Raw genomic sequence first — 10,734 nt, forward strand, 5'->3', positions numbered from 1 at the left:
CTGTGCGTCTCCTCTCTGTCTGTGCTGACTTCCTGTCGTTTCTACACAGTGACTGCGGAGGTGTTGATAACTTTTTTGATTAGGAAGATGTTGGTAGGAAATAATAAAAGCATGCAAAAAATATTTTTAAATTAAAACACACAAAATAAAACCACGATAAGAGTCAGTAAAATAGCCTCTGGTCCTATATCTTCAAATAAAATCTGGGTTAAATAGCAAATAAAAACATTTGGGAAACGGGTTTTTTTTTTTTTTTTTTAATTCCTGTCATATTTGTCACTGACATGCTATTGCTGTTATTGGACATGTTGCAACTGCTTTTAGGGATTCAAGTTTCAAAAGTAAAGTCCCAGCACAACATTTTGCAGCGCAATACAAGATAATAGAAGATGGAGCTTTGATTAAGTGTTAAGCTGTTATCAGAGCAACAGCAAGAACTGCCTCAAAGTAACCTCTTTCTTTAAAATGACGTGCATGTATTCTGTTTGCTATTTGAAGGTTTTGCATCTCCAATAAAACAAGGTTCAGAAAAATTGAAAAAAAAATATAACATGGGAAAAGGAGTGAATGGAGTAAAATAAATGTAGTTTTCAGAAATTCCAAATAAGAAAGTTACCGGTCTTACCTTTCTGTTTAACATCCAGTAGGACAGACACCTCTGCTGACAAACATTCAGAGCTGAACAGAGTCACAACCGCACAATAAAGTGAAGAGACACATGACACACTTGACATTTGTTATTATACTCCCAGAATACCTGCAGAGATAGCTACTTGTGATGTCATGCTACGTTAGAAGCAGAGCAGCATTTGCAGGTGAAAGGTGTGAGTTTCTGGTTTTCTTTTTTTTTTTTAACCCAGCTGATACGTCCACGCGTACACGGGTATTTTTGAAAACGGAGATTTTCCATTTTCGTTTTAAAAAATAATCCCGTCCACACGTAAACGCAGAAATGAAGGAAAACGCTGCTAGGAACATGCCAAAGCAACAGGTGGCGATATATTCCTAAAAAACTGAGTTTTCGAAATTATCCACCCTGGCAGGCGTTTTTTAGAAATCTCTGTTTTCAGTGACCGAAAACGCCGTTTATGTGTGGACGAAAGGTGCAAACGCATAGAAAAATCTGCGTTTTGAAAAATACCCGTGTATTTTTGAAATATTTTTACATGCAGCAGTACTCGGCGTGGATGCTTTGAAGAATATACGTGAATTTGCCTCTTTCTGTGGAAATATTACAGGAAACAATCACCAGAAAAAGCGAGTCAAGAATATTTTTTGTTCCTCATTAAAGATTCTTCAGGAACTTGCAAAACCTCTTAGTGAACGTAGATTTTTTTTTTAAAAAAATATGTACATCTGAAGGATGATCTTGGCAGAAGACATTCAATTGCAGGTGAATCTGAAGGCTTTAAAAGGCTGTGGGCTACGGAGGTGTTTTGAGAGTTGTTCTGTCAGAACTCTGGAATGATTTTTTTTGCAGTGCACCACGGAACATGATTTTGAGACGCTGTGCTCGTGTCATTATTTCACTAAACAAGAGCAGAATGGAGTAGACTAAAGCATGTGTCATAGTGATCTTTTTATTTCAGTCACAATGACTCTATTGATCAAAAGAAATTTGTGAAAGTCACACATGTTCACAGCTGCTGAGGTTCCTAACAGGTGATAATTCTGCAGATCTTGAGGCAGCCTGTCAACACAAACTGATCCAAAGGCCTACCTTTGTGACTGAACAGTTGAGCAGCGTCCTTGTATTACCGAAATCTGGGTTGCCCATTCAAAGAGTCGCCTCCCAGTTATCTTAGAAAGACTTAGACAATGCGATGCAGAAATTACTTTCTAAAAGTTACAGATTTCAGACTCACAAGCTCGACTGGCATCAAGGCTAAGCTTTGTAGTTGTCTTTTTTTTTATTGCGGTTGCACTTTTAAAGATACTATAGCCCAGGTTTTCAGCCTTTCTGACAGCCTCGCCAATGCTTTCATTCTGTTTGTTTGCTCCTTGCAACTCACAGTTCATTAAGGCATATGGTGAATACCTCGATGAAGGCAATGAGTACAGCTACATTTTGCTGTATTAAAAAAGTATGAATTTTAATGTTTGCCTTGAATGTATGGTTAACTGAGTGTATGAGATGAAATGTACACAAAGTTTTTTCTTTCTATTAATAAATTTAAAAATGTGTAATTTACTGTGGCTTGAAAGCCTCTTTACTATCTCCACCGCTATCCCCCACACGACCTTTTTCAAACACACTGCTGTGACAAAGCATATCTGTCCATTGTACTGGGATTTTGCACAGGATCAGACTTGCTCAGATGAAAGGGCATCACTGGTGCACTGCAACTTTTACATCACTCGCATAACCTGTGTGTCTTGCTCTTGTGAAGAGGAGCTGAAAGCGGCACCGGTCCTTTAAATCCTGAAATTTTGTAAGAAATCTCTTTGAGTGAAGCCGTTCATTTCATGCTTCAACAACTCCCGGCTTCAACTTTGCATCATCACACAAACACACAATCATTCATATAAATTCGACTCATTTCACTGCACTGTAGTGGTCTCAACAACGGTGACATCATTGTTGTGGTCCTTTTGGCCATCCAGGTCATTTGAGCAGAGTAACTAGTTCATTCTGGAATCTGATATTGGCAACATTTAAAGAATAATGTGAGAAGCCCTATCTAGTTTCAGCTTTTAAATATGTAGTATAAGCTTACTGCTAGATGCGGAATATTTTTTATTATCTGCTTCGTTTATGTAAATGTTGTGTCTGTTTTTGAATGATAATTCAAGGATAACTTTGATTCCGCGTGAGCTGCATTGCTGGTGCATTCTGACTTCAAAGACACGATCATTTTTGACACATATCCCAAGTCAGCTCACAGTGGTTGAGCAGGTTAGACAAAGTAGTCCAGTTGTCCTAGCAACATTCTTCAGCCCTACCTGGGGGATTCCCAGAGCTATCCTAAAAAAAAAAAAAGAGTACATATACAGACAGAACTATTACGCCATTTATGCCATTTCAGTGGCTTAGCATTGAAACAAAGGTCATAAAGCTTGTGATGCACAGTTTTTGTGCTGAGGTTAATGCCACAGGAGGTCTAGAAGTTAGCAGTCACTGATTTAGCAGAGTGTTGGCAACATTTACACACTGTGTGTCTCAGTGCGCACAAGTTGCTGTGGTTCCTAAACTCTTCCACTTTGTAATGATGCCACTTACAGTTAATTGTGGAATATCTAGGAGGGAAGGAATTTCACAAACTGACTTGTTGCAGTGGTGGCATCCTTTTATGATATGTGAATTTAACGTGTGCTTCAGGACGACCCCTTTAATTCACAAATGTTTATAAAGCTAGACTATACAACTATGTGCAAACTCTTTGGTGTTTCCAGGACTGGAAACACCAAAGAGTTTTACTTTTCCATATAGTGTATAATCTCACTGCCTATGCTGGGGTCTCCCACCAGCTGGAAGCTCTTGGAAAATCCTGATCAGATGCATAAATCCACTAAACTGAAGAAGCAACAAGAATAAGCTGTAGCTCCACTCTGAGCTCATTCTGGATGTCTGATAGCACTGGTGCCCCCAGGTACCCTTTGCATGAAACTCATTAATTCATTATCTTCCACAGTCTTGTTGTATGATTGCAACTAATCAGCAGCAGTCAGGTTCCATCGAGTTCATCAATAGTCCGTCAAGAAATAAATTGTTAATGTAAATATTTTTAATATGCATCCACCAGTGCAGTTTTAATTCTCTTCAAGTGTTTTCTCTATTTAAACATGATCTGCCCAACAATAATAACATAAGCTGTTATCATAACTGTGATACTCACACTACATATATGCACATACACAAAAATGATTACTGGTTTTATTAATATGCATATGGTGTGGGTGTTTGTAAAGCATAAAAATATACATTATTAATTACACTTTAAAGAGCCGTATGTGTTTAGGTGAGTGTATGTGAGCTGACTCCTTGTCTCCACCATTTACCACGTCTTGTCTACTTCCTGTGGAAAGACCACATCTGCCTTTCATTGAGAGGAAAGAAAAGAACCACCTCTCCTCTCCTCATCACCCATTTTTTCATCCTATCTCCAACCTAACACACACACACACACACACACACACACACACACACACACACACACACACACACACACACACACACACACACACACACTTATACAAAGTGTAAAAACCAAGCTCTCCCCAGCAAAGCAGAATTACAAACATCTCTCCGATATATTTCCTGGCTCAATTTGCCAGATTTCCCTGCTCCTTTTTTTAGTTGCCAGATTCTCAGTCGACAATATTTAATTTAAAGAGTAAACACACTTTTTTTTTGTTTGCACATTGGTTGATGAAAGGCAGGTAAAAAAAAAAAAAAGGGGGGGGGGGGGAGGGAGTAAAAAGTCTTGCTCTGATTCCCATTGTGCTGAGTAGAGCCAGTCAAGCTCTTGTGTCCATAGTGCTTAACCACTGGACCGATGGCAAACGACACAGTAATCACCTTACAGTGTTCCTGGTGTTCCCGGAAAAAAGAAGGCCTACTCACCGCAGGAAAGCTTCTCACAGCTAATCCTTTAGCACATCTCTCTCTTTCTTTTCTCCCTATTCTCTCTTCCATCTAGATTCCAGTATCTGTAAATGAATCATTCAGGATAACCTTGATTTGTTTATCCTCTAACTAATACTGATGTTCAACACAGATTATCTGCTAATGTGTGGACTTTTCACTTTGCCTTCAAATAAACTATAAGTACAGTTTTAGCAAAGCAGACGGAGATGATGGACAAAATAAAAATGAAAAAAGGAGTTTCTTGCTGACACTTAGCATATGTAGATAGTGTTTCCTGTTAACTAAAGCTTAAAGATGAAACCACCTTAGTGCTTTGGTTCTAGTTTTTGGCTCCAGTTAGTTTACCCACCTTCATGTATTTCAGTTAGTTCTTTTGTCCCCCCCGCCCCATCACTTACCCCAGTACGTGTTGACCTGCCAGGTACCGCATTGTCCTTAAGGGTCCTCCTTAAGGTCAGATCACTCCAAGAGCAGAGTATGATAGTCAGCAAGGTCAGGGCTTTCCTTCATCCAGATTTCTTGACCAATTCTACCTTTCTCAAAAGTTTGTGTAGTTGTGGAAGAGGATGTAAAACAGGGTTCAGTTTTATACAATGGGTTAAGTAACGCAAATCTATTTCAGACTTAAAGGAAAAAAAGCTCTTGACTTTAGATTCATCTGAGTTAATATGCCCAGAGTGGAACAAATTGAGGTAGCATGGAAGATTAAGGTCAGAGGAAATACTGCACGTCTTCACGCGCGAAGAATCGAAGAACAGATAAATCAGCGACTGAAGAACAGTTTACAGTTGTCAAACACATGGTTTAATTTGAGGCATTTGGATATGTTTTCATAAAAGAGCAGAGCAGGTCGATATCGTAGAAATCGCATGCTTGTGGTCATTACACACAAAGCGATGCGGATAGAGTTCTTTAGATTGTTGGTGGATGGAACAGATCTATGTAGGGCTTTTCTATTTTTGTTGAGCACTTTAAGCATTTTACTGTACAAGGCACACCCACACACACCCACGCATACACAGTGCTTTAGCTATTTTACACACATGAACTGATAACACACGAGGGGCATTTATTGCACTTCCCCATCATATCTTTTTCTCAGGACATCCATCCATCCATCCATCCATCCATCCATCCATCCATCCATCCATCTCCAATCCAATGTAATCATTCTTTTGGAAATCTGTATTGTCCAGTTCCAGTTTTGTGTTAACAATACGTGGCCTGCAGTGCTTTTCAGATCTTCAGTGATCTTCATTAAACCAAACCAGAGAATCAAAGATTGTCTTGGTTACACTTTTCCTAGACATTCCAGACAACAAACACATCGGAGGAGAATAAAACGAAATAAAACAAATTATAATAAATCGGCTTCGTCAAGCGAGATGGTGAGAAGGGGGGGGGGGGTGCAATAATTGCAGTTGTTTCATGTGTGTACCTGTTGTGTCAACCCCCTTCATCCTCTGTCTGTCTGTTCTGTGACCAGAGGACGAGAGTGGGCAACAATACTGCCAGCTGCGGCCACAAGCTGTGAGCAAAAGCCATTCATTTAAAAGGAGTTTTTGTTCAGCTTAAGAAGTGAAGTGGGAAGTTATTTCTTTGAAGAAGCCCCCTTCTGAAGATTTGCTGATAAAAAACCGAAGGTTCTGTAATTTGCCGGAACTCCTGGTGCATTCCTGTGAAAGGTCCAGTACACTAAGAGAATACCAAAACAGGAAAAGAAAATGGGCAGTCTGATTTTCTGTAAAAAGTATGTGAATACACTGAAAATTTTCTACATATATATGTGTGACTTTAAAAACAAATCAACAAACTACCCAAATTACATTATTTTCTACATACATATTTTTAAGTTTAGTTATCACTTATGGTTAGTGATAAGCCCCTTGATGACTGCACTTTCTGTATTTAAAAATGCTTATAAGGAGTCTTGAAATTGAGATAAAAAGCAGAAGTCTGTGAAGTTGAATTATTAATGTACTATAAGCTGGGTCAGTGCCAAATACCAAAGCACAATAACACTAATCCTCTTGTAATAATGGAATTCAGCCACAAAAGAAAAAGAAAAAAGTACAACACTGTGTAGGAATGGTGCTTTTCATTTATGTAGTATAAGTCTTTCACATGGTACAAATATTAACTTAAACAACGATTTGCAAAATGTAGATTTTCTTTTAAAATCTAAACTTTTGTGTTATTATTGGCCTCATTTCACCTTTACACATAAAAAACCTATTTATTAATATATCAAACACAGAATAGTTGTGTAACACAAAACTATTGTTATTATTATCATTATTATTATTAAATTTCAGCCCTGCTGCAAAAAAATGCAAAACCAAACATAATACTAGGAAAATAAGCTCATGTAGAGGAAAATATAAATGTCGTCTATACATAAAGAGTTCATAGCAAAAAGAGAAAGTTGCTGAAAGAGATCTGGAAAGCTCTTTGGGTCGTTTGTCATTTTTTCTTTTTAGCATGTTATTTTCCCAGTGTCAGAGTATCAGTCACGCTTTATTCCCCAGTGCAAAAAAACTGATAAAAACTGATTATTTGTGCACAATGTATCCATGTCTGCATATCAAACATCTTTTGTGCCAGCTGTCTGTCTGCTGAATGCTACTAAAAAACAAAATAAAGAAATAAAGTTTACAAGATCTTACTGTAAAGAATGGCTTTTTTCCCTTCCAGCATGCGTGCATACTGGAAGCGACTTACGGCAGTACAAATAGCATTAAATGATGAAATCTGTTGTCCATCTACTGTATATTCTGCTACTTTACTCAGCTCCTAGAATATTGTATTTTGATTTGGTTTGGCCAAATTCAAAGACTGAAATAAATAAAAATATAAAGATTAGCTCACATCTAAACAAATAAAAAAATACTTTTTCCTGCTTTTAAACATTTTACGATTACTCAAGAATGAAATAAAAACTGAATTTTGGAGAACTTTTCTTTTTCTTTCCCCCCCCCCAATTGTTGATTCCTATTTGTTACTATTTAACTCAAAAGATTAATTAAACAGATGCCTATTGCCCTGTACTGCCTTCTCAGAAACACATCTAAACCAAAAGTACTCGATGTCCATCCAAAAATTATAGCACAATAAAAACAGGTTCTTCTTGGTTAAAGATTGGCTTAAAAATGTAGATGACTCTTCACAAGGAAAGTTTGGGAGAAGGGAGGGGGAATTGTATGAGAAGAAAAGTTCTTGGCATGGTGGCCACAGTGTGTGAGTTTGTGTGCGTGTGTGTCTATGTGCGTGTGTCTGTGTGTGCTATGATGTAACACTGATGTGATTTAGAGGTTGGGAAGCAGAGATGAAGCAGAGTGTTCTGGATAGGAATTCATGGCTGGCTGACCCTGTGCTGAGGCAAAAGAAAAAGGAACAAGACAGGAACAGCCTGGAAATGAGAAGACCAAAACGTGGCTCTGCATGACAAAAAACAAATACGTCTCAAAAATCTGAAAGGAAAGCTATGAGAAAAGAGAGAGAGAATCTGCTGTGCAAACATCTGCTTCTGTATATTTCAAGAACAAACCGAGGCTCAGTGTCTGGTACATTCAGACTGCATTCTAATCTGCTCAACAAAGCTGACTATGATGAGAAGCGTGGCCTTCTGTTTCATCAAATCATTCCATCTCCAGTGAATACATTTGATTGTTTACAACAATTTACAGGCTTTTAATTTGGAAAATTATTCTATCGTTTGGCACAAAATATTACCGGCATTCTGTTTGGGAACATTATATTGATGCTTATGCCGAGGGTGGGCTCCAAGGCAGTTCAAAGACCCAGATCGTGCTCAAATCGCTACAGCAGACAGGCACTGTCAGAAGCAATCAGGGAAACATTTGAACACTTTCAGACGCTTCTCACATATATGCGCATATCTGAATGTGAAATTTCTTGTTTCTTGTGGTTAATTTCTGTTTGCACTTTAGAATAAATCGAAATTAGTCACACGCAGAAAAATGCCAGGAAATCTCACAAAGAGAGAAGAAGCTGATTGCTCTGACTCTGTGTGGCAAGTGAGTTCACTGTGAAATTGTGCCTTAAATCACAGAGACACCAGGTATCCTAACAATAAACTCTTCTAAAAAGAACCAGAAGGAAAAAGTTCCTAAGGTTTGTAAGAAAATTACCCCAAAACTGGGTTGTTGATGACCACTATTCAATTTCTCAAGCTTATACGGTAAGATGTTTATGTGCTCAGTCTTTAGTGTTAACTCATTTGCTGTCCCCATCTCAGTTCAACACAGGCCCGAGTATCTTGATGCACGCTCAATCATCCAGGTAGACCTTTTACAATGTGTGGTCATCTCCACAGTTGTATATTTTCTCACTTGTGCCATTCGGACAGCAATTAATGCTTAAAACATGCTGCAAATGGAAACTTTGACAATGACAAAAGGTAGACAAAAATCTACATAAATGACTCAACCACTTTACTAATTAACTCATTACCACACGTTGACTAATGTCCTCTCTAAACAAGAGATAGGTGTGGTGTGTACCAATCAGCGTAACACATGGCTTCACTATTATAAGGCTGTGTGTGCGCGACGGCAGAATTAAATGTGTGTTCAGACAGGTAGTAGCCACGAGGTTAGGCTATGTGCTTGTAGTTATCTGTGTATGGGATCAATCCCAGGCCAACGAAAACCACACTGGACCATTGTTATAGAAAGGGGGGAGGGACAGAGCCCTTGAAAAGCACCCTAATCTGGTGAGTGCAAAGTTGAGCAGATGAGTGGAATGATCTCTACAGAAAAGGAGAAATGGGATGATATGGAGCTTTGAAGAGTCATATTACTTATGTAGCTGATACTTGGTTCTGATAAACCGCATGAAAATGGGACCTGCATACTGCTGTGAATCACAGCTCCACAACTTTGTTTAAATGCTCTTTTTTACTAGGGTGTAACTAGCGCTTCCACAGAGCACAAATAATCTAGTACAAGTAAACTTGTACTAGACTTGTGTGTGTGTGTGTGTGTGTGTGTGTGTGTGTGTGTGTGTGTGTGTGTGTGTGTGTGTGTGTGTGTGTGTGTGTGTGTGTATGTATGTATACACACACACACACACACACACACATATATTAGGGTAGTTAAACATACCTCAAGTGTAAAATACAAAAACAGCTCAACTTCACATCTTTTACCAGTCTAACATAAACCTCATTAGTGTTAGTGAACTGATTTTATTTACAGCGATTTGTATTCCTTCTACAGTGCTTCAACATTTCTGATTTAAAGACAATCTAATCATGTATTGATTGCTTTTGCTCAACATTTCTTGAGTTAGCCTGCCACCTTTTGGAAAACATAGGATCATTTAATATCCATAAGAACTACTGAGGAAAGTCTGATTATTTAGACGGCAAGGGTCTAATTAGTCCCACAAGCATTCATTAAAATGTGTCTGCTGTTAATTTAGTACTAAAATGGAACAGAGTTTAACATTAGATGTTCTATTGTTGTCAGAAATCGACAATATCTAGTTATTTAGTTTATAAAGACATTAAAAGATAATAGAGTAATATTATGTTAATTACAGAAAATAATGTAGTGTCACTAATCTTGTAACAACTAAATCATCCTGTGATTTAGTTGTTTAGCGTCAGGTCCATTTTCAAGCTTGGGAGCATACTGCTCTCTAATGGTCATTATAGAGAACTGCATAGGGTCTGATGCAGTGTATAAATGTATGTCAATGGGTATTTCTTCTTGTAACAAGAAGTTTATCAGCATGAGTGTTTCATACGTCAAAGAGGAGAAGAAAAAGAAAAAAAATACTAATGTTTCTGTTTCATCCATGTAAAAACTCCCAGCTAATATAAGGTGTTAAGTAAAAATGCTGTTTTTATGTTCATAAATGAGTGGATATTTCTTTTTAGGTAAAAAATAAAACAAACCCAAAAAACAAACATTAGTAATGTAAGCAATTTAAAGAGGTGGCAAACTGAATTTTAAGGTCATACTCTGTAAATGTATTTTATTTACTCAACATTTATGTTCTGTTAATCCAGTATTTAACATGTTACTGCGACAAGTCTAGTATATAAACATACAGTATTTAAAAATATTAATACTTTAACACAAATATTCACTTTATATGTTATATATTAAATATAATTA

This window comes from Aulonocara sp. 'chitande type north' Nkhata Bay, linkage group LG10 (genome assembly GCF_057382095.1).
Source record: "Aulonocara sp. 'chitande type north' Nkhata Bay isolate Kocher_YH1m ecotype deep benthic linkage group LG10, A_spYH_male_GT1.1, whole genome shotgun sequence".
Taxonomy (NCBI): Eukaryota; Metazoa; Chordata; class Actinopteri; order Cichliformes; family Cichlidae; genus Aulonocara; species Aulonocara sp. 'chitande type north' Nkhata Bay.